Source organism: Ruditapes philippinarum, unplaced genomic scaffold, assembly GCF_026571515.1.
Source record: "Ruditapes philippinarum isolate M1 unplaced genomic scaffold, ASM2657151v2 ctg2_1_1_1_1, whole genome shotgun sequence".
NCBI lineage: Eukaryota > Metazoa > Mollusca > Bivalvia > Venerida > Veneridae > Ruditapes > Ruditapes philippinarum.
This window is the reverse complement of record NW_026854799.1, coordinates 19,890-45,076: the sequence shown is the minus strand read 5'-3', so window position 1 is coordinate 45,076 and position 25,187 is coordinate 19,890. Positions and strand designations below refer to the sequence as shown.

The following is a 25,187-nucleotide window of genomic DNA, read 5'->3' as shown; positions in this document are numbered from 1 at the left end:
GGAAACTTGACTCAGCAAAATTCCATAAGCTAGCCAGAGAACTCCCCTACAACTTGTCAAAAGAATCCAAGTTCCTGACACAGGATATTAACCCAAAGAGGATGAAAGGAACCAAAGTTCCGGGTCATTATAACATTTATGCCACTTAGGCACAGAACCTAATAACCAATATGCAAGGACAACAATTATTTAAATACTTCAGATCTAAATTCATATTTTGTTTGGTTCAACTTTCATAACAAACTTTGGATGACCTGAAATCTAAAATAAATTTAACTTAACATAGTAATAGGTGAAATAACAACTTGAAATAAAATTCAAATTAGTTAAACAAAATTTGAAGTGCCTACTTGAAAATGAATGTAAAGAAATATATTCATTTCAAAGAAGTTAATCTACTTCGTTATTATCTATCTCTACAATTAAGAGATAATTAATTATTCATTTAAACTTAATATGATGTAAAGAAATTGTAATAGTAGTGGATTGTTGATCATTGATTGGATAGGAGGTTAAACCGTTCAGTATGATCTAATATCCTTCAGTATGATCTAATGTCATTATTTCATTGCCATTAATAATCTATCACAGGTGTATAATAACAATCTTATCAATAATATCACCAACTTTATTTTTTATTTTTTTTATTTAAATCGGCCTTCAGCTTGTTTTTTTTTCTGTGTTCTGAGTATTTTAATAAAGTGCATCATATCACTGTTAAGGCATCTTCAAAAAGTCCCAAGAGCTATTTATAACTCATCTGAGAGACGTTCGTTTCTAAAAATAGAAGATGGGGAAATGAATTAGTGAGCTTACCAGTAGATAAGAGCTATTCAGGGGTTTCTTTATTGTTTATGTAATTTATTGACAGCAAATTTCATTTTCCACCTTAATTATTTTTGATTTTGACAATAACATGAGACAATCTATCTAAAAATAACATATTTTATCCTTTAGAAAAACTGAAATCCGCTCTAATGGGTTTAATGTTAAGATTATTATACAACTTGCAACATTTTTTTTCTACATGTACTTCTTTTATTGCCACAAAGTTTTTTATGCAGTCCATCTCAAACAGGTATCTGATACAGTTTTAGATTTGTCTGAGACAGACTCATTTTGATTGGTTGAAATATGATCTTAACCCCCAGATAACCTTGACCTTCAGTGTCAACCTTTTATCAATCTAATTTTATTATTAATTAACAGGATTTGGACAAGGATGTGGTCATGTGTTTTAGGAATACAATCATGTCATATTTAGTAGGTACTAAAAGTTAATCAATTTATCTTAGTTAAAATATACCAAAACAACACATATTTCTTTAATCTTTACTAGTTTCGACTGTTGTCTTCATCAGAATAACGTACAAAGTATTTGACGTCACGTCCGTTAGGATGCCAACGTGACAAATTTGCGCAAAAACTCAATTTATCTTACACATGCAGTTATAATAAAACTTTTTTAATTGCTTACATAATATTTATTAGTTATAATAAACTTTTTTAATTGCTTACATAATATTTATTATCTGGTTTTCCAAACCTTGGCAAGAGAAAAAAATCAATTGCTTTTTCATATTTTTATTGCTTGTCTTGTCTTTATCAAGAAGTTTTTTTAAACTTCAACATACAATCGGATAGACTGTAAAACAAACAGACAAGAATAATTACATAAGATGAGTAATTTCTTATCTTAAATTATAACAAGTTTAAGTAAATATTTAAAGTACTTTGTTTTTATATCATCTTGATAATTTATATTACAGTTCACAATATAAGAAATATCGGACTCAAAGTCACTTGTTTTGCATATGTACAATAGAAAAGAAATTGAGTTGAATTCTATGCTTAAACTTTTAAATTTCTCTTTAAGGGTAAAATAAGGATAAATATTGACTTTAAAGACAAAAGATTTGCTTATGTTCTCTCCAATGCCACTCAATGCATTATTTCTAGCACAAACTGGCACCCATTTACAACTACCAACCTTCACTAAGCTAGCTGGCCAGCTCCTTCCTCACATGATTGTGGACAGCTCCCACACATGAGAGAACAGTTTAAGATAGCTGGACAGCTCCCACACATGAGGGAATGGATTAGAACCTACAGTGGTGATAGCTGGACAGCTGCCACACATGAGGCAATGGTATAGAACCTACAGTGGTGATAGCTGGACACATGAGGGAATGGTTTAGAACCTATAGTGGTGATAGCTGGACAGCTCCCACACATGAGGGAATGGTTTAGAACCTACAGTGGTGATAGCTGGACACATGAGGGAATGGTTTAGAACCTATAGTGGTGATAGCTGGACAGCTCCCACACATGAGGGAATGGTTTAGAACCTACAGTGGTGATAGCTGGACACATGAGGGAATGGTTTAGAACCTATAGTGGTGATAGCTGGACAGCTCCCACACATGAGGAAATGGTTTAGAACCTACAGTGGTGATAGCTGGACAGCTGCCCACACATGAGGCAATGGTATAGAACCTACAGTGGTGATAGCTGGACACACATGAGGGAATGGTTTAGAACCTATAGTGGTGATAGCTGGACAGCTCCCACACATAAGGGAATGGTTTAGAACCTATAGTGTTGATAGCTGGACAGCTCCCACACATGAGGGAAATTGGTTTAGAACCTATAGTGTGTGATAGCTGGACAGCTCCCACACATGAGGGAATGGTTTAGAACCTACAGTGGTGATAGCTGGACACATGAGGGAATGGTTTAGAACCTATAGTGGTGATAGCTGGACAGCTCCCACACATAAGGGAATGGTTTAGAACCTATAGTAGTGATAGCTGGACAGCTCCCACACATGAGGGAAATTGGTTTTAGAACCTATAGTGTTGATAGCTGGACAGCTCCCACACATGAGGGAATGGTTTAGAACCTACAGTGGTGATAGCTGGACAGCTCCCATACATGAGGGATTGATTTAGAACCTATAGTAGTGATAGCTGGACAGCTCCCACACATGAAGGAATGGTTTAGAGTCTACAGTGGTGATAGCTGGATAGCTCCCTCACAAGAAGGAATGGTTTAGAACCTATAGTAGTGATAGCTGGACAGCTCCCACACAAGAGGGAATGGCTTAGAACCTACAGTGGTGATAGCTGGACAGCTCCCACACAAGAGGGAATGGTTTAGAACCTATAGTGGTGATAGCTGGACAGCTCCCACACATGAGGGAATGGTTTAGAACCTATAGTGGTGATAGCTGGACAGCTCCCACACATGAGGGATTGATTTAGAACCTATAGTAGTGATAGCTGGACAGCTCCCACACATGAGGGAATGGTTTAGAGCCTACAGTGGTGATAGCCGGACAGCTCCAACACATGAAAGAAGGTTTTCAAACCTACAGTGGTATTAGATGGACAGCTCCTTAGTGTTGAACATGTAATTTTGTTAGTCTCAGAGACACACAAGAACAAGGCACTGAACAGAGAAACAAATTTAGTTTTTTTAAGAATTTACAAGAAATTTTCAAATGGTAAATTCCAGGGCATTTAATGTTTAGGTGTTTAATGTTTTTAAGCATTTGTTTTATTAATATGTAATTCTACCAATGACAATGTGAATTTGCCAAATAGAAACTTTATTAGCATATTGCAAAAAAAAAAAACAACTTCAAAACTAAATTTTACTCAAAGCTTATCTCATTTTGTAAGAGTGTACACAACACACATTTATTGTACAAAAAAAGTGTGTTATCCACAAGTGTTTAAATTGACTTGGTTTTAAAGGATCAAAACTAGTCAATTAGTAGCCAGACAAATTCAAGTGTTGTCAAATTGCATTTAAGCACCTACCTATTCTACCTTTTAAATATATTATTCTCTCTGATATATAAATAGGCAAATCTTAGACATAGAGAAATTTATATAAATGCACTATTTAAGATTTAAACATTATCTCACTAAGTTTGTGTAATTAGTTATTAATTAGTTCGTTTACTCATTTGAAAGTCTTTTTTTAATTTGACAATTTTCCACAAGGATTATAAAAAAGAATTCTGGAAAGAGGAGGTTGAACCTGGAGAGCAACAAAAACAAATAGCTAAATAAGTAAAATCAAATTTAAAAAAAAAATTGTTAAGAAATGTATATATATTCACAATCCATGTCAAACTTTGAATAAATTCATTGCATTAAGGTAATGCAAACAAATTTCATGAATTTTCATAAGTTGACAGGTTCTTTAATTTGATTTATCCCCTTAGTGCCTGAGTGGATATATGAGTAGTATATCTACTCTAAACAACAAAATGGCAAAACTGTGTATTTAACATATCAACAGGGTTGTTGGCGTCCCCGTCTAAGCGCGACGCAGGCTTATCGAATGAAATCAGATTTTGTGAAAGGGCAATTGCAACTTCTTGAGCCTTTTCGTCGGCCATAATAGCCGAACATTCCGATTGGTATGAGTGTTTGATTATCAAAAATGAAATGTCGCGATATGTACTGGATAATTTCGCAATGTAAACATATTCAAATGAAATTATCTTATCCCTCAATTAATCGCGCTCTTCGATATTTTTATATTTTGTTTGTTTGATTGGGTTTTGTATCATACCGACACAGTATAGGTCAAATGGCGACACAGTATAGGTCAAATGGCGGCATTCCAGCTTTACTGGTGGAGGAAAATCAGGTGCCCTTCCATGCATTATTTCAGGAACAAACAGGCACATGAGTAGAACCACTGATGTCCTGAGCTTCCTCACATGAAAGAATTCAAAGTCCCTGTCAGGATTCAAACCCACAGCGTTGAGGGGCAAGTGGTTTGAAGTCAACGACCTTACCGGGTACTCGGCCACAGACGCCCCATTATCAATAGGGTTTTAAGTGATACATTGATATTATCAGAAAAGCTAATTTTAACACTGTAATTGCTCAAACTCTATTTTTTTATGTTGCATTAAAAAAAAAAATTTCTCTTCAAAACTGTTTCACTTATCACTCTGTCTTAATTAGAAGTGCTTTAGAGCAGCCTGTGATCAAGGGCACTTGAAAACCTTAAAAATGATTTAAAAATGCCTATGCTTCAAACATGGGCTCAAACCTATCATATGGGATCATTATATAAACAAAATAGCCATTAAAAAATAAGGTACAGATTAGATCTAATAAACATCGACTTTAAATTACTTTCTCTCAAGAATTTCAAATCACACATATAAAATTGACACCATTTGAATGTATAAAATAATCTGATGGGAAAACAGATATAAGTAGCTTGATATAAGCTTAAGAACAAACCACTGAAAAAATACGTACAAATTTTCTTGAATGGTTTTCTCATTTTATATTTTATCAAGGCGTCTCATCACTTCTTGCCTATGAATATATACATATATTATCTTATGTCAAGATTTTACTAAACTACAAAATCATATGTGCATTTATATAACACAGAATTATTATAGTAAAGAAAAGTGATATCGGAATATTTTTTCATATGAAAAGAATGTTACAAATATTATATCAAGAAAAAGATGAACTGAAATGTTTTGGTTTCTTTAAAAAATTTAGAAGAAAACAATAAGATCTTGTAGTAATTGAAATATATCAAGGAATAAGACTGCATTTCCAGGGTTGACTGCAAAACTGCAATAACTTATATGAAATGAACAAGAACTTAAAACAGTTTTGCAGTCAACCCTTAAATTTTGTGAAATGCAACACATTAATGCATTAATGATAGTATGAACAAAAGTACTTTATCAATTGCTTGTACAGTATATAATAATATGTGCGCCTAAAGCTCAAAGTAAATATTTAAGCATGTTAACAAAACCAATTACTATCATACTATCTAATGTTAAAAACACAATGACTATATTATCTGACTTTCAAACTATATAGGTCAATGCACAAACAAATGATAGATATGAAAGCCCTTGATTCAATGGTAAATATTAAATATGGGGTCAGGGTCACATGGATAAAATAGGTCAAATAAATAACATGTGTTCATACATACATCATTTCCAAGGTCATAGCTTAATAAGTAATAAAGTTATAAAGGTTAAATTTCACCTTTAACCTGAAAGGTCAAGGACAAATAAAGTTCAATGTAAAAGATTAGTATATGCCAAATGATAAATTTACAAGATGTATCATAATTTATGTCTGAATATTATGAATTAAACATCAATGAAGAAATAATAAAAACTTCAAGAACCTTAAGGCTTAGAACTTGCATGCATGTGGCATTACCCAGTGGACCTCTACCAAGTTTGTTTAAATCACCACCCTGGGTTCAAATAAATTGGTTAAAATATTTGACCTATTTGCCCCAGTGCTTGGCTAATTTGACCACAATTGTCATGCTTTGAAGAAACTTGGTTGAGTGGCCAACATGTAAATGCTTCATGCAAAATTATATCAAGAGTTCAAGACAAACATGTGAACTTTTTTTGATGATCAAGTGGGAGATTTTTCTTCAAAAAGAGAGAGATTTTAGAATTTGCAATAAACAAAGAAGGAAGTTCTGACATTAAAAATAGGAAATTTCTTTAATTTGTGAAAATACCCCTTCACAAATGAAGGAAAATCTTTGAATATATGACTGCAGAAAGTGGGAGTCTCCTGCTAAAAGTTGGAGTTTTTACATGTATGGTTCAAGACCATGTGATTCTAGGTTCATCATCTGTAGAACCTCCTATAATCTTTATCACATGACAAAGATAAAAGAATATGTCAAAACTTTTTTGTGCCAGACATTTTTTACATGTATTCCTCTTAAAGTATAGAGATCAATGGACAGGTTGATTTCTGTTACAACAAATCAGCAAAAAAAAAAAGGGTTACATCACCACTCTGGAGTGAAGAAAATTTTCATGATCTGATTTCTTTATTGCCTGTTACCTTCAGAAATAATGGCTCAAAGTAGCAATGAAAAGGACAGATTTGTCGGAAATAGCCCAGGAATTATTGAGAGGAATATTGCATGTTAAAGACAATTCATAGTGTGTAGCTTTGTAAAAATTCATCCATGAAAAGGGGCAGTTTTATATTTAGTATAATGGTATATTACCTTTAAATGGTTTTTCATAACTGCAATGGCTACAAATTGCTAACAGGGACATCAATTTACGAACTCAGTATATAATTTACTCTTTTTCTTTTTTTTAAAAATTCGCCTGATCTTTTATTCATTTTCTTTTAAAATTTTTACCTGCCAAAAGCAGAACAATTTCCAACTGAAATTTTTTGCAAACAGTACTGCCCCCTCAAAATTGGGAAAAAGAGCCCTGGCAAAGATCATTGTGGTTAAGAGGAATCATTATTGTCACTAACAAATACGTCCAAATTATCATGAACAAATACACTATTAATACTTTGTTGAAACTTTAGTTAAGAAACAAAAATTCTTACAAAAATATTAAAATTCTTGATTCTCAAGAACAACACTTGAATCAAAATGTCTTCTGTAAATGCTTATCTTTTGAATATTGTACAAAATTGAGTAGAAATTGTTCAACAGCCAAGTAAAAAAATCTCTTACCCTTTTCATCAAATCTGAATATTTATAATAACATCTTAATTTACAAATGGTAAAAAGGTTTAAGGCTTTGACATAACCTGGTTGATAACCTGCTTTATAACCTTGTTGCTATGGATATTGAGCTTTTGAGACAAGAGTTAGAAGCTAATATTAACTTAAGCCAAGGTAAAAACCACTCATTTGTATTTAACTCTCCCTGAGTACTCTTCCTTAGTGACAGTCTGGAGGTAAAAATGTTTAATTTTTATATAAATATGCTAAAAACACTCTTTTGTTCTTCACTTTTTGGAAGTCAAACTGGAGTGAACTATATTGTGAAAACCTTTTCAAAATTATTCTTATTTAAAAATCAGAACTTTAGTTCTATAAATTCTATACATTGACTAATTTTGTGATCACATGGCCACCTTACAGATATATTGCTGGGTGACAATCTTAGAATCCATCCCCCTTTATGCAGTAACATCAAGCTTTAGTGGGACAAGCTAGACAGCTTAGATCTTCCCATTTCAAAATTTCACCATTTTTATGCTTAAATGTTGAATTCTGCTTAAGCCGGTGCTAGGGGGGCGTGGACGGTAGTTTGCACTTTACAGTGCCGTCCATGAACAGGCTCAATCAAACCGAGCCTTCAACATTTTCAATTTTGTCATTTTGGACTTTCTTTAGGAATTCTTATTTTCTCTATTCTAGTAGGATTCAAACTAAATTTAGCAATGAGGTATGTATGATGATTTTAAGAACAAATTAGAAATATTAATTCTATGCCAGGTATGGTTGAACAGTTTTTATATACTATGTATCAGTTTAAGTGTCTATTAACCTTAAAGAGACCGCCTCTGTGGTCGTGGGGTTAGAGTCGATGACTTCTAGCCCAGTTACCTCTCTGGCGTGGGTTCGATCCCCGGGAGATGCTTTGGTAGTTTAGCGCGGAGGAAGGTAGTCTAGTACTGGTGTAACTCTCCAGGAACGACGGTTAGGAAACTACCCATCTATATGACTGAAATACTGTTGGGAAAAGGTGTAAAATGATACAAACAAACAAACATAACCTTAAAGAATCATATTTACTGAAAACTTTTGCAGCTCTAAAATCAAAATGATTCAATCAGTTGTATTCAATCATGACTTGAATATGTATAGGGAAGTTATAAGCCGTGTTGCACCATCACTGATTGTTCACGATAGCTGTGCAAAACTAATTTGTTTATATAATGATTTTTATCTACATTTTCTAATGTTGTGAATTTTATTGCCTTAAAACTTGGCAATTGCATTTGATTTCCTTGGGTAGATACAAATGATATATCAAGGTGAATGAATTACAAAACAGTACAAGTACATACATCTTCTTTATGATCATTAATACACTCATGCAAGTGTGCAGGTTCACATTTTGAATAAAATAGCAAACGTAACAAGTCAACTCATAAAATATTTCATCAGATATTTTATATCAAACATTACTAACTCCTTACTTCTACATGTACCTTAATTGCCATAATATCTGAAACATGAACAATAGGGCCATGAATGGTCCTCAGGATCGCAATTTTCATTTGTCAGTAATATGGTAAAGTTTGGTTACCATTTTTCACCCAAGTTGCATAATTTTTAAAATAAATGTATTTGTAGATGTCTGCTATGAAATGCTTAATGACAAATATCTAAGATCTTGGCATTGTAATTTCACTTAAGAATGACTTCAATGTATTTACCTATACAAGTCTACATAAACTAAGTGACCCCCAGAACGGGGCCAATTATACACCCCAGAGGCATGATTCATTTAACTTTTGTAGAAGACCACAAGGTGATTCTACATGCTTAATATCTTAGCTCTTGGCATTGTACTTTCAAAGAAGGAAAGTTTTAACACAAATATTTGTAAACTAAGCGACCCCCGAGCATGGCCATTTTTGTCCCCAGGGACATGACTTTTATAACTTATGTAGAAATCCTTGAGAAAATGCTACATGCCAAATATCTAAGATAGGTTACTAAAATAGGTTATGGTACAGACTAACTTGGCTAAATGGGTTATGGGTAGTAAAGATTTATGGAGAGATGATAAATTAAATTTACTGAAATAGGTTATGTTTCAGACTAACTTTGCTAAATGGGTTATGGGTAAAGACTAATTGAGAGATGATAAATTAAACTTGCTAAAATAGGTTATGGTTCAGACTAACTTAACTAAATGGGTTATGGGTAAAAACTTATGGAGAGATGATAAATTAAATTTGCTGAAAAAGGTTATGGTACAGAATGAGTGTTAGATGACTGGGACATAAATATCACTGCTGTGACCTAGAAATTTATGATGAAGAATAATTATGTTCCTTGATCAATATATTTATATAAAATATAACAAAGTTTCTTTATCCAAGTTAAAAAGAGGCAAAAAATTGTCCCATAAAAGATCAAATAATCAAAACAAAATATCAATGTTATGCAATAAAACATGTGACAATGCATAAAACTTGATGCAGCAAAATCTAAATGTTCACATTAAAGCACATCTTTGCATACAAATTATCCAAATCTCTCATAATATAACCCTACACACAGGTCATGTGACCACATTACAATTTTATATCATACAATAGCAGCTGATCTTGAATATATTAAAATTACAAATTTTAAGAATTTTACAATACCACAACAACTTTATTTTCAAATGCCATTGCCTTCATGGGCTGTTTTTTTCTTCATTATTTATTTAAGTCTTAACAATAAAGTTGATGTTTTTAGTGACTAAAATAAGTTCATTTAAAATAATTTAATTCCAATCTAAACTTTTTTATTGTAAATTCAGACCTTCAACAGAAATCAGGGCTATTGAACATAATCTGCTTGTTAGATATAATGAGTATCCGTTTATGCATATGTGTTTTTGAAATGGTCTTACTTTGTCGCACCATCACTGTACAGGTCTTACGGCAACTTTCCAGCTTTACAGGTGTAGGAAGACTTCAGGGGCCCCTCTGTGTTTTATTTTATGCACAAAACAGGCACCTGAGGCTCCAGAGTAGAAACCCCAACGTTCCCTAACCTACAAAGTACTTGGAAGCTTCTTCATATAAGAACCCAAGTCCTTGGCAGGATTTGAACCCACACTGGTGATGGACAAGGTGGCAACCTTATTCACTTGGCCACAGACACTGGTTACTACTCTGCCATAAAAACAGTTTAACATTGCAGTCAGATGACATTTTACAGCAAAAAGTTGTTTGTAAAACATATGACCCACTAATGGCAACCAATATGTAAAATTACATGTACATCTTATAATGTAAAGTTACATGTACATCTTATATGTTAACTTATTTAGTATCTACAGGACTGGTCATGTTCAACCACCATAATTAATCTAATGTCCGTATGCCAGAGTGTTCTTTACTGAATGCACAAACCTTTGATGGTCAAAGTATGATTTAACTTTCAAAAATTGATAGGGTTCCTCTATAAGACATGACTCCCCTCAACACAGAATAACAAACAAACAAAAGGTATGTAGCCCACAGAGCTCTCTAGTTTGACCTTTGACATAAGGACCTCAAAATCAATAGCAGAAATTAACTAGTCACAACCAACTTCCCAAAATAAACAGGCATCATCTTATAGTCCAAACCAAATAACTGACAGTAGGCCAAAGGGAATTTTTATTGTGCAGTGGCCTTGACCTTTGACCTAAAAATTAAAAGGATTGATATACTAATCTGGATCAACTTCTACACAAACTTTTAGTTAGGACTATAGGCCAAAATGCAGTCTTTTTATTTGTAGAAACACTTTTGTACAGTGACCTTTACCTTTAACAAACATACTTCAAAATCAACAGGGTCCAGGATTGTCAATAAAAATTTCTGACATGGTTTGTTTTGAATTTTGGGCAGTCATTATTGACAGTAGGATATATTGTATCCCTATAAGGAATCATATTGAGATAATAGTTCATATTTAGCAGTGCATTATATCCAAAGGTGAGAAAAAAAGCTACGTCTGATAATGGCTGAAACACTGCACCAGTCCTAAAAAGTACTGTAAAATATAGCTCATATAACTGCCGAGTACAAATTATACACTTAGGCAATAACTTAAGGACGGTATGAGTAATTATATCACTTGAGTCTCCATATATCATACTTAAATCTGTAACTGCCATGATCACACACAGAGAATTTTGAGTGACACCCTCTTCAGGTTTCTGTGAGAGAGGTTATATTTCAAAATCTAAGTAAATAATCACCAACTGTTTTGAAACATAAATTAGTTAACAATATAGTGCATGCATGGGTATTTTTTTGGTTTGTCCCTTCACAATCACTGTGAAACAGTATTAATTTAGCAGTTAGCATCATGATAAACATTATAGTGCTGACTCACTGAAATTATATTGACACTGGACTAACTAAAGTACTATAACTGCATGCTCATATTAAAGGCACATTATGCCTCGGAAACAAATAATTTTTCATTTCTTTGGAAAGGACAAACATGAACTTTATAATGGTTTTAAAGAATGTTAGATATGTAAATATGTAAAATAATTTGTTATAAAAGTAACAAAAAGTAAACAAAGAAGTAGTATTTTGACTTCCATACAACTTAATACTTACTCACTATAACTATACTAAAATTGCCAAAAAGCAACAGATGAAAAAGATGTTTCGCGTAATTGGCCAATGAATTAAGTTTTCAGACAATATATAATGAAAGAACACCAAAATGAAAAACAAATAAAAGCATTTCTGAGGCAAATTAATGAGCCTTTAAAGTAACTAAATTACTAGTACCATTTATATAATTTGACCATTTTTTTTTTGGATCAAACCCTGTGACAAGTACCACTTACCACTTGGTCACTGACTACTGTAATAGCTTAAACACAAGTTGATAAAATATTGTTGTGGTTACATTAAACAGGGTTTTCATTTTTATCTGGGCCAACAAGTTTGTTTCATTTTACGCCTTTTCCCAACAGTATTTCAGTCATATAGGCAGGTAGTTTCCTAACCATCGTTCCTGGAGAGTTACACCAGTACTAGACTACCTTCCTCCGCGCTAAACTACCAAAGCATCTCCCGGGGATCGAACCCACGCCAGAGAGGTTTCTGGATTAGAAGTCATCAACTCTAACCCCTCAACCACGGAGGCGGTATCTGGGCCAACAAAAACAAATGTCCAAGGGTCAAGGGAGATATTTAAAACTACAGACTGAAAATTCAACCAATTTAACAGCATTTCAACCTATGATAAGGATTGCCAATCTGTTAATTATGGAAACCCTGATTAAAAACATTCTGCAAAACACAAAATTGGTGCTTGAAACAATTTTGATGTTTCTGTTGAAAAGATTCTTATAATTAAAACATATAGAAATGTTTGAAATCATTTTTTTTAATCTCAACTGATTTTTTTCAATACCACATAAATTGTACATTAAAGAATTAATTATTTCTCAAGTTGCAAACCTGACAAACTGAGTGTTATAATCATACTGCAACTATTGAATTTGAAGACACCCTAGACGTGCATTATTTCAGGTACAAGATATCACTAGGGTAAAACCAACATAACCTAGCTTCCTCATAATGAAAAAGTTCAACATTAGATTGTGATACACAAACTAACTTTTGTAAATATAGGTTATTGAGAGGCTCGCATAATATAATTTCATACAACTCATTCATCCAATAATTTCAGTTTTGAATCTACACGAGTATAATATTCTATCTATCACATAACCAACCTAAGAACTGTTTACAGTGAAAATAATCTTTTTCGTACTGAGGTGCCTATAGTGAAACGCTAACTATTAGCGCATCTTTACGCTATGTTTGTATAACGCAAAATTTATGATGTCATGTCAAAAAATATGCACGTCCGTGCAATACCGTTTTTATGGAGCTGTAAAAGCAGCATGGGTATGTGATAAATTACCTTATTTGTACAAGGTAATCAGTAATTGTATCATAGTTTGGGGACCTTTCTGTTGAAAATGTGTCAGAGTTAAATCGTATACATATACATGCACAGTGCGTTAACTGGAGTGCAGGTATTAGTTAACCGCACTCCATGCCCATTGATTGGCTCGTTTTTGCTGGGGTTTGGCAGAGAATAGGAAAGCGACAGAAATATCATATTCAGATGTTCGTTCATTGGTTCCTTTTTGCCGGGGTTTCATATTGTGACAACAGGGAACGTTTTTTTATGTTTGACTATGATACAAAAAAGAAAGATCATCAAAACACTCCGCATTTATCTGATTAATACTGGGGGGCTACGCCCCCTAGTACAAATCAGATACCCTCATGTTTCGATGCTCTTTCTATTACTTAACTCCATATTTAACAGGCAATGTTTTCAATGTAATGTTTTATTCATTTTGTAGCAAATCTTTTGTCACAGCTCAACTTAAAGTAGGATTAGTTCAAGCATTACTTAGAACATGATTTTAGGTTTTGATTCCTTTAAACAGATACATGAACTTTCAAATAAAATCTGAAATTATCTCTTCAAGCAACGTAAGGTTTTGTTTTTCAAAACGTCTAGCCTTTACAAAAAGTACAAGACTGTGTGTGTCATGCAGACATAAACATTGTGAAGTGTTATTACTTCAATGTCATTCTACATAAATCCCCATCTGAAGATCAATTTAAACAAAGATTTTACCTATAAATCACTTTAAATCTAACATTGTCTGCACACAGCTTAAACATTGCTTTCTTGTTCTTTTTTTTTTATTTCAAGCAAGATTAACACTAAAATGAAAACGTACAATGTATGCCCTAATATGGCTAAGTGTATCATGTTTGCAACATGCCCTATAGGGCCAAGTAGTTACGGTCACTGACTTAAAGTCAATAGCCTATAATCACTGTGTCCGTGGGTTAATACCCTGCCAGTCAGGCTGAATTTGTCCATATAAGGAGGTTATCCAGCTGGTTTATCGAGGTGCTTATTGAAGTTCACAGATTTTATATACCATGTGCCAAACGGTCATTGAAATTATCTTTCTTGTATAAAAAAACACTATCATTTTACACTTTGATAATTTGCCATCAAATAAAGTCTGTTATTAGACAAACTTACTAAAATGTTTGGACTGTAAAGGCAAAACTCCTTTTTGATAAAATAAATAACATGTAGAAATGTAATTTCATTCAAAAAAGACTTCAATTAAGCTATGCAAAGAAGTTTCTAAGCAATAGATTTTTTAAGAATTTTTTCCATTACTAAAAAGGAATCTGTGCAAGGGCCGTATTAAACTCTTGGGCTTTACTAGGCTCTAGGCTATGTTGTTTCATTCAAAGAATTACATGTGTTTTCCATTATAATTCTATGTAAACCAAATAATCCAAAGTTAGACCAATTTTGACCAAAAGGTTTGATTTACATAAAATTAACAAGGTAATGTCACATACCAAATGTCTAAACTCTGTGACTCTGTCTGGGCAAGAAAGTTCTGAATCTACAGACATTTTTTTTTAAGTTTTCATTTTTAAAGTCTATTTTAAGCTCAGTGACCTACTTTTGTATCACAATGGAACAATTAATAAAACTACAAGTATATGGATCATTTTTGTGAAGTTTGGTCAAAATCTACCATGTGGTTTAGGGTGAAATATGGTTTAGGATGAGATGTTGGTAGACACAGCCAGACAGACAAGGGACATCATGCCATCATAAAGCTTTACTGGTGGATGGGTAATCTCAGAAGACCTTCACGGGCACCAGGGTAGAACCATTGACGTTTCGTAAGCTAGCTGAAAAGTTTTTTCACATGTAGAATCCCACGACGCTTGCGTGGCTCAAACCTACAGCAATGAGAGGCAAGGTGTTTGAAGTCCTGACCTTAAACACTCGGCCACAGTCACTTCTAAAAATCTACAGGCTGTTTAATCCTCCAATATTTTATCCACAGTTACCCATTCATATTTTGTCATTCAATGCAATTTTTTTTTTGTTGTGTGTTCACTAGGTGTGTGGAACATTGAACTTGATAATGAGGAAAATGTCCCAAAACATGACTCCCAACAGCAAACACTGAAGCAATTTCACCATGTAATAGTGTAACAGTCATACAAACTCTAGTCTGATCATTTCTATGAAAATGAATGTATGGATATTCAACCGTCATATAGTTCTGGAAACACACACAACATATTTTGAGATTAATGCAAGGTTGGTCCCATGTCAAGTGAATCAAGTTGCCATGAAAAAATGTCAACCAATACTGACGCTGTCTAAACCTTTACTTTTTTTTAAAAACAATAAGATAAAAAGAATTTCTCCAATCCCCCTTGCATAAAATAGAACACGGTAGACATTTTGGACTGAAATAACATCTATGCCTTACCCACTTACTCTAAATTAGTTTAGACTATTATTTCTATTGTGACATTTAAGTCTAGAATGGAAGGATAATGTAATATCGGTATTTGATCTTCTGGGATTTGTCCGGAACATCCATCATATATCAGGTTTATCCCACTCCTGTCAAATCACATGACAACCGATATGTGAAGTAATAAATATATCTTTTATTTCAGCTTATTTGTTATACTCTGAACTGGCAGATAATTCATAAATATGCAAATGAACTAGAAAACTATCAGATAAGATTTCACTTGCTGCAGGTTATGTTGTGGGTTTTTTTTTAAAGTAATTTTGTTTACTTATTAACTGTAGGACATAGGCCTTTTGAACTCTTTTTCCTTAAAAACAAAATCCCTTTATCACAAGTCTGCTGTAATTAAATAATTGAAGCTTTGAACTATCAGGGCTACAAAACAATGGTCTGAAAGTTTGGCTAGATTTCTTAAACTAAAGAAACAATGACCTTGAACTTCAGCTACATTTCATTCCTACAATTTAGGGCTACTTTCTAACAAATAACTATGACATTTAACTTGACGCAGGGATGTACAACTTATAAACTGTTATTGCCAGACAGACTTACTCCAGAATTAGTAATATTTTGGATTTTCCTAGCTACTTTGAGGACACAAACTTTTAGGGCTTTAAAAATAAGCGCAACAGGTTGATGTTAAAGTTTATCCACATTTGCCAAGTTGAACTGTTCTGGATCATGACTATTACAATACATTGTAACAGTTGACGGGATATATATAGTTGCATGAAGTGCATAAAAATCACAATTATTTTATAAGTCAGTTTAGTTGTGCATGCAGGCAAGTGGTTGCGCTTGTGATAATTCCATACAGGGGTATGGAAATCCTATGTCCAACTTGTCTGACTTGGGATTTAATACCTGAGGACGAGTAGATTTTATCCATACAAGTGAGCATCTGAGCTAGTAGGATTAACAAAATACTATATTTTTGTCTCCTTTCAATGGGAAACATTTATTTTAGTAAGTTAAGTTAGGAAATCTTAGTTTACTATGAGTAAATACACTTATTCATATCATTTATGTCACCCCCCCCCCCCATGGGAGAACTCTTGAAAGAAAGCAAGCTACTTGATACATGTGGGTCATATATGTTAAACTTCGGACAAGTAAAAATTTCTGTTCAACTTGTCCATGGGCAAGTGGCAAAAATTCATATTTCCACACCCCTGTCATATATTACGCAAGGTAAGCTTTTTTTTGTATCTAAGGGAATTAATACAAGAAATATAACATTGGTATGCGCAATGAAGAGTAATCTCCCATACCTTCATTCAGTCTGCTAATTTTGCATTTTTACATTATTATTTTGGTAATAATATTAAAATACAGTTGACTCTCGTTATCTCGAAGTCATCGGGACCGTCCTTAAAATATCGAGATAACGAAATGTCGAGATAAACATATTAGGGTTTAAATAAGGCTGAAACTGTTTTTTACAAAAGACATTATGCATACCTAATGTCAAATAAACTATGATATCCCCATGTCTTGTTTTCCTAAGCCTAGTCAATATTTAACAAATTAACATCAGCGGATGTTTACTAGCGGAAATACGGGTGTCTGTGATATAAACACATAGTGAAGCTTTCTCAGTAATACATCAATATAGTGAAAACATTGTTTTCAGGGTGGTTGATCCGGACATTCTCCCGGGTTAGTTAGCGGGTCTTTCTCGAGATTGTTCGACCGCTGATTGATTTGGTGATGTGGTGAAACAATATTGCAACGATAGCGTTTCTATATTTTCATGATTTCATTTACATTTAAGGTCATAATGAATTGATACAGTGTTCGAATATTTATAAAGAACGTAAACTTCACTCATTTTGGACATAAGTCAATCAACACGCTAATAAGATTAATTTTTATAATAACAGCTCAACTTGTTACAAACATAATCATCATTATGACACGCGCTATTGAGCAATTCTCTCAATAGCGCGTGTCATAATGGTTTGTATTTTTCACACGTCTGAAGGGAACAGACAAATAAAACTATTAGTTGAGATAAACAAAGGATAATAATGTAAAAATAACTGTTGGGGCAGAAATTTTACATCGAGATACTGAAAATATCGAAATAAAAATATCGAGATAAACAAATATTTCCATTATATAGATAAAGAAGGAAAAAAACGGGACTTTTAAAAATCTGTCGAGATAACGAAATATCGAGAAAAGCGATGTCGAGATAACGATAGTTGACTGTAATATTTAATTTCAATGTATCCTTTATAATTGTTAATGAATTTCAGTATAAATACTGGTCGGAGAGATCATAACTCCGAAGTGTAGATAACCCCAACACTTGATAAATATAATTGTTATAACTTTGTCAACAAACTAGCATAATTATGGTCGCCTAGTAGTGTAGAAGCAGGACATTATGTGATGATTTTTTGCAAGTTGGTAATTTTTTAAATATATTTTTCAAGTAACCTAGGCTAAACTTTTCGTTTGCAAAAACTGCGTTCATTTACTAAATTATAATAAGGTACAGTAGTAAGAATCGTATAGACCACACTGGCCACTGACATGGGAAAGATTTTTGAAAAATTGTTTTTATATCAACAAAAAATAGATAAAACATGTACAAGATGTAAAAATAAATTATTGATGCTGATTTTCCTGTCACATTTTACTTAAAAAATTAAGTGTCAAATTTATCTACAGTTGTGGATAGGGCTGGGGCGAGTATCCGAGTACTAGGATAATCACGATTTGAAAAGAAAAATTGAGTACGAACAATTGTCAATCCAGAAAATGAATCGTGATCTTATTTGTTTAAACATGTATACATCCACAGTTTTTCACACTCTAAGTCAGAAAAAAAAATAATTTGAGTTTGAATTATGCAACATTTACCTAAATAAATTTTCCAATTTCTTTAGGGATTCTTATTTCACTCTCTTTTATCGCCACATCAGCGTTGTTTGTGCCGTGTGGAGGCTGTAAAAATTTCCATGATAACCGCCATATGAACACATCTGCGGATGTTTCAAACTTCTAAATTTTACCAGTTCATGTTAAATGTTCAATTCTGCTTAAGCCTGTGATAAGGGTTGTGGACGGTAGTTTGCACTTGACAGTAACATCCATGAAAAGGCTAAATCAAACCAAGCCTGCAACATTTTCAATTTTACTGCGTTGGGCTTTCTTTAGGGATTCTTATTTCACTCTATTTTAACAGTGTTTCATGAAGTGGACATTAAAATGTTAAACGAATGGACAGCCTGACAAACAGATGAAGGCCATTCCTGTAATACCTCCCTATACGCGATATGCTTTGAAGTTTATATAAATCACTAGTTATTCAAGTCATCTTTTGTTTTCTGCAAACTGAATGAGACAAACATATGTTAGCTTCCTTCAATATCATACGCCTTTTGTAACTAGATATGTCCTAAAAACACAATTCTTTTTCACCCCTGCTTAAAAAATGGGATACATGGATACAAAGCGGTTACATTGGTTACTTCATGGTTTACAAACTGTTTAAATAGAAAACGTATTCTTTTTTTCCAAAAAAATATATTTGATGCATGAATTTTGTTGGTCATACAGTCATACAGGGGACACACAATACCACAAGGGTCATACAGAGGGATACATGAAATATTTTGCTTATTTTAGTCCATCTCAGAGAGTCATACAGTCATACAGGGGACACATAATACCACAAGGGTCATACAGAGGGATACATGAATATTTGTACATTTTATCCATCTCAGAGAGTCATACAGTCATACAGGGGACACATAATACCACAAGGGTCATACAGAGGGATACAGGAATATTTTGTACATTTTAGTCCATCTCAGAGAGTCATACAGTCATACAGGGGACACATAATACCACAAGGGTCATACAGAGGGATACAGGAATATTTTGACCATTTTTAGTCCATCTCAAGAGAGTCATACAGTCATACAGGGGACACACAATACCACAAGGGTCATACAGAGGGATACAGGAATATTTTGTCAATTTTAGTCAATCTCAGAGAGTCATACAGTCATACAGGGGACAAATAATACCACAAGGGTCATACAGAGGGATACAGGAATATTTTAACCATTTTAGTCCATCTCAGAGAGTCATACAGTCATACAGGGGACACATAATACCACAAGGGTCATACAGAGGGATACAGGGATATTTTGCTCATTTTAGTCCATCTCAGAGAGTCATACAGTCATACAGGGGACACACAATACCACAAGGGTCATACAGAGGGATACAGGAATATTTTAACCATTTTAGTCCATCTCAGAGAGTCATACAGTCATACAGGGGACACATAATACCACAAGGGTCATACAGAGGGATACAGGAATATTTTGACCATTTTAGTCCATCTCAGAGAGTCATACAGTCATACAGGGGACACATAATACCACAAGGGTCATACAGAGGGATACAGGGATATTTTGATCATTTTAGTCCATCTCAGAGAGTCATACAGTCATACAGGGGACACACAATACCACAAGGGTCATACAGAGGGATACAGGAATTTTTTAACCATTTGTGTCCATCTCAGAGAGTCATACAGTCATACAGGGGACACATAATACCACAAGGGTCATACAGAGGGATACATGAATATTTTGTCCATTTTAGTCTATCTCAGAGAGTCATACAGTCATACAGGGGACACATAATACCACAAGGGTCATACAGAGGGATACATGAATATTTGTACATTTTAGTCCATCTCAGAGAGTCATACAGTCATACAGGGGACACATAATACCACAAGGGTCATACAGAGGGATACAGGAATATATTTTACATTTTAGTCCATCTCAGAGAGTCATACAGTCATACAGGGGACACATAATACCACAAGGGTCATACAGAGGGATACAGGAATATTTTAACCATTTTAGTCCATCTCAGAGAGTCATACAGTCATACAGGGGACACATAATACCACAAGGGTCATACAGAGGGATACAGGGATATTTTGACCATTTTCGTCCATCTCAAGAGAGTCATACAGTCATACAGGGGACACATAATACCACAAGGGTCATACAGAGGGATACAGGATTATTTTGTCCATTTAAGTCTATCTCAGAGAGTCATACAGTCATACAGGGGACACATAATACCACAAGGGTCATACAGAGGGATACAGGAATATTTTGTTTATTTTAGTCAATCTCAGAGAGTCATACAGTCATACAGGGGACACATAATACAACAAGGGTCATACAGAGGGATACAGGAATATTTTGTTTATTTTAGTCAATCTCAGAGAGTCATACAGTCATACAGGGGACACATAATACAACAAGGGTCATACAGAGGGATACAGGAATATTTTAACCATTTTAGTCCATCTCAGAGAGTCATACAGGGGACACATAATACCACAAGGGTCATACAGAGGGATACAGGAATATTTTGTTTATTTTAGTCAATCTCAGAGAGTCATACAGGGGACACATAATACCACAAGGGTCATACAGAGGGATACAGGGATATTTTGACCATTTTAGTCCATCTCAGGGAGTCATACAGTCATACAGGGGACACATAATACCACAAGGGTCATACAGAGGGATACAGGAATATTTTGTCAATTTTAGTCAATCTCAGGGAGTCATACAGTCATACAGGGGACACATAATACCACAAGGGTCATACAGAGGGATACAGGAATATTTTAACCATTTTAGTCCATCTCAGAGAGTCATACAGTCATACAGGGGACACATAATACCACAAGGGTCATACAGAGGGATACAGGAATATTTTGTTTATTTTAAGTCAATCTCAGAGAGTCATACAGTCATACAGGGGACACATAATACAACAAGGGTCATACAGAGGGATACAGGAATATTTTAACCATTTTAGTCAATCTCAGAGAGTCATACAGTCATACAGGGGACACATAATACCACAAGGGTCATACAGAGGGATACAGGAATATTTTGACCATTTTAGTCAATCTCAGAGAGTCATACAGGGGACACATAATACCACAAGGGTCATACAGAGGGATACAGGGATATTTTGACCATTTTAGTCCATCTCAGGGAGTCATACAGTCATACAGGGGACACATAATACCACAAGGGTCATACAGAGGGATACAGGAATATTTTAACCATTTTAGTCCATCTCAGAGAGTCATACAGGGGACACATAATACCACAAGGGTCATACAGAGGGATACAGGGTTATTTTGTTTATTTTAGTCCATCTCAGAGAGTCATACAGTCATACAGGGGACACATAATACCACAAGGGTCATACAGAGGGATACAGGAATATTTTGTACATTTTAGTCCATCTCAGAGAGTCATACAGTCATACAGGGGACACACAATACCACAAGGGTCATACAGAGGGATACAGGAATATTTTAACCATTTTAGTCCATCTCAGAGAGTCATACAGTCATACAGGGGACACATAATACCACAAGAGTCATACAGAGGGATACAGGAATATTTTGTTTATTTTAGTCATCTCAGAGAGTCATACAGTCATACAGGGGACACACAATACCACAAGGGTCATACAGAGGGATACATGAATATTTTGTTTATTTTAGTCCATCTCAGAGAGTCATACAGTCATACAGGGGACACATAATACCACAAGGGTCATACAGAGGGATACAGGAATATTTTGTCAATTTTAGTCCATCTCAAGAGAGTCATACAGTCATACAGGGGACACACAATACCACAAGGGTCATACAGAGGGATACAGGAATATTTTAACCATTTTAGTCCATCTCAGAGAGTCATACAGTCATACAGGGGACACATAATACCACAAGGGTCATACAGAGGGATACAGGAATATTTTGATCATTTTAGTCCATCTCAAGAGAGTCATACAGTCATACAGGGGACACACAATACCACAAGGGTCATACAGAGGGATACAGGAATATTTTGTTTATTTTAGTCAATCTCAGAGAGTCATACAGTCATACAGGGGACACATAATACCACAAGGGTCATACAGAGGGATACAGGAATATTTTGACCATTTTAGAATATACTTGGTTTTTGTTTGGGGTGGGGGTTCTTTAAATTTCGGTCCATTTCAAATGGTATTACAGGTAATTCAAAATAATTCCATGAATAAGACCGAAGAATAGAGTAAAAACAATATCATTACCATTAATGTTCAATGTTCAGTTCAACATCCTGGAGACAATTTTATCATAAAAAACAACAAATTCTGTAGATATTTCATATTTGATATGTGTTATTATTAACAGTTATATATACACTTGATTAAATCAAACAACATATAACAACTTGAACTTAGAATGAAAAAATGTTTTGTGCAAACAAATTTTTAAATACCATAAATATTTTTATAACATTTGAAATTTTGGCTACATGCAGGGGCATTCATCATCTTACAAAATGTTTCTAGTTAAAAATGTTTTTTAATTCGATATTTCTTAGTAAACGAGTACCTTAAGAGTACTAGAATAATTTCCCAAACTTAGATTAATTTTGCTACACATACTCAAAGTACATAATAAATTCCTGCATGACATTGGAAATGATTATGTAATTTGAATTAGATGATGTTGACAAATATATATAGACTTAACACTCTGTTGATTAATGCAAATTAACTTGGGGGTAAAACAGGATGGCATACTGTTTATTCTGTATAGCACAGCTGTCAAAACAAACCAATCAAGGATGATTGGTGGCACTGTTTTGTGACCATATATAATTATTTTATGGTGTGTGTAATCGCCCCTTAGTTTTAAGTCTTGACTAATCCAAAGCTCCTTGTCATTTTAAATTTAATTTTACAACATAACATGTTTACCGTATATGATAAAATTAACAAAATTTGCATTCTAACATTATATTAATTAATTTGTTACAAATCATAATATGAAATTTAATAAGATATAGAAGATTTTACATTAAATCATCTGAAAAGTAGCTAAGTTGATGTAAATTAATAAAGTTTTGTAGCATTATAAATGTTCATCACAGCTCTCTAAAATGAATGGTGGGGTTTTAACTGGTGGGGTTTTGTCCGTCTTCCCTCTAAAATACACCATTAGGAAGAAAATTTAGTTACAAAAAGTTTGTCTTTATCACAGTAATGTGTTAAGTTTCCCTGCCTAGTAAGGAAATTATGTATATACAACCTTGTCATATTATTACGATGTGGGATTTTAAAGTAAATCCTATAAGGAATGAAGAAGTTGGAGTAAAAAATACCAATTTCTCGAAAAAAACCCAAGTTCAAAGGGGACATAATTCTGGAAATAGTCTTGCTAGAGTATTTAACCTTCACAAAAAATGTTGAGTGATAGTAAGAAACATATATATGAAGTTTGAAGTAGATACATTAGGAAATAAAGAAGTTATTAAAAAAAAAGACAACATTTTTTTTTTCCATAAAAATTCTAAGTTCAAGGGAGGTAATACTGATAATTTTTGTGCTAGAGTTGTAAACCTTGTCACATATGATGTGGTTGATGACCAGAAACTTATATTTAAAGTTTTGAAGTAAACACCTTAAAGAAATAAAGAACTTATAGTGAAAAAGCTGAAAAAAATTAAAATCAGAAATCTTGAAATTCAGGCTATTTGTTGCCATAGCAACCAGAATTTTCAACATAGGAAGAAAAAAGACTGCCATCTACCCATATTTTAAGTTTTCATAAAAATATTTTCAGTACTTATTGAGTTATCACTGGATCCAGTTTATGTGTTAAGTTTGCCTTATTTTCAGACTATTTGTTGCCATAGCAACCAGAAGTTTCTACATAGGAACAAAAGAAAAAGATGTGCATAATCTCCATACTGCCATCTATCCATATATCAAGTTTCATAAAAATATTTTTTAGTACTTTTTGCATTATCGCGGGATCCAGTTTTGTGGACTGACAGACAGACAGACGGAGGGTAAACCTAAAGTCCCCTCCGGTTAAACCGGTAGGGGACTAAAAAGAGTTTTCTTCTTTTAATTTCAATAGGTCTGTCACATTTCTCCGTTTTGTCTAAGTATGAATCCTTTCCATAAATAAATGACAAAGTTAAGAAAATATAAATAAAAATTCAATCATTTGATTGTCCAGATAATTTCAAGGTCAAGATCATATCTAAATTATTCCATATGTTTGTTTGTTTTGTCCACTTTAGAATCAAATCCATACATAAATATCATTATAATGACAATTCAACCAAAATTCGATAATTGAACCTTGACAGTCAACATCATTGAAAGG

General features: G+C 33.8%; 1 protein-coding gene across 2 annotated transcripts in view; it reads right to left on the bottom strand.

The window, feature by feature from the left end:
• Positions 1 to 25,187, bottom strand: part of LOC132741093 (epidermal growth factor receptor-like) — a 212,424-nt gene that overhangs the window by 172,391 nt on the left and 14,846 nt on the right. The gene's annotated exons all lie outside the window — the stretch shown is intronic.